A 1,406-nucleotide genomic window follows, 5' to 3' on the forward strand; every position below is an offset into this window, starting at 1 on the left:
ATGGCGATTAAATATTTTGAACGTTGAAAGTAAAAATATCGCACATTTTGTGTTTTTGTCAGGAAAAACATGGTTTTCCTTAATAAAACACATAAAACATTTTTAAAAATACACATTTTATATTGACTTAAGCGTTGAAAAAACAAATTAGTTTAGGGCTTATTTTTAATATTGTTATGACTGAGACCCTTCTGGGTCCATGGGACCAAACTTAAGGGGCGCCCTAATGGTTAAAAAAAAATCTTTATTTAGGTTTTGAAAATGACAACAAACAAAATGGCCACCGTATGCTTGGATTTTTCTATGTGTGGCCGTCATGTCAAAATATATATATATTTTTTTTTTTAGTTAGCACACCCCTGCTCTAAGTAATTATTATTGGATGTATATCCTCCTACTTCACAAAACCTTGAGTCTTTTGGTGGTGTTGAAGAGGAACTTTCCAATCTTGTGAATTCCGTTTCAAGCCCACAGCCGTTGCCATGGTGACCATGGCTCACATGGTTAGCGGAGCATAGCTAAATTTTTTTTTTTTTTTTTTTTTTTTTTAAGTAATTCGCAAAGAAAGAGGAAGTGAAGACTGAAAGCCGCTCGAAGCGCAAACAAGCGGACAGAACAGGAAGTGGAAAGTAGCAGCACACAATATTTCAAGATTTCTTTACGGTAAGATCTTTTTGTCTTTCCAACTTCTTCAAACGTATTCGTGGTAAATGTTGGACTTTGTGGTTCTTTTCTCAGTGTTTGCTCAACTCCTGTTCTCAATGTGCTGCAATATAAAAGAAAACAAATATATTTACATATATATGTATGTATATATGTATATACGCAAAAATATATAGATATATACATATATATATACATATATGTACATGTATGTATAATATTTCACTTTTAAATATTATTTGGGGGAAAAATATTGCACATTTTGTGTTTTTGCCATAAAAAACAAGGTTTTATCTGAGGAAAAGAGCATAAATAAACACACATTAAAAAAGGATTAAAAACGTATAATCGACGGATTGATCTGAAGTTGATCTAGAGATTTAGGTGTGGAAAGTAAAAACATTTTTTTAAAAATGGATGACTTATTTTGAACACTTTTTTGAACGGGACCCTGTTGGAGCGACAAGAATTTAGTGGGATTTTTTTTTAAACTGTCATTGCATGGATGGATGGATGCTCAAATAATAATAATGATGGTATGTATGTATGTATTTAAGGACCCTTTGTAAAAAGGAAAGACAGAAAATGTATCAGTGACTTCCTTTTAAAAAAAAAATACTGTTTTATTGTATTTACTTTTATTCATTAATGTATCCATTTTTTTTCATTTTTTTTTTCATTGATTTTTTAGTATTTGTTTATTTTTTCATTTGTTTATTTCTGTTTGTTAATTTATTTATGAC

At 30.2% G+C, this 1,406-nt stretch overlaps 1 protein-coding gene across 1 annotated transcript in view; it reads left to right on the forward strand.

Annotated features, from left to right (window-relative positions):
- Window positions 1-563: 563 nt before the first annotated feature.
- The window catches only part of LOC133619466 (leukocyte surface antigen CD53), a 14,561-nt gene continuing 13,718 nt past the window's right edge, over window positions 564-1,406 (forward strand). Inside the window, exon 1 of the mRNA XM_061980503.1 lies at window positions 564-663. The gene's annotated coding sequence lies outside the window, so the exon portion shown is untranslated. The remainder of the gene's footprint in view (window positions 664-1,406) is intronic.

The sequence above is a fragment of the Nerophis lumbriciformis genome, linkage group LG20, assembly GCF_033978685.3.
Source record: "Nerophis lumbriciformis linkage group LG20, RoL_Nlum_v2.1, whole genome shotgun sequence".
NCBI lineage: Eukaryota > Metazoa > Chordata > Actinopteri > Syngnathiformes > Syngnathidae > Nerophis > Nerophis lumbriciformis.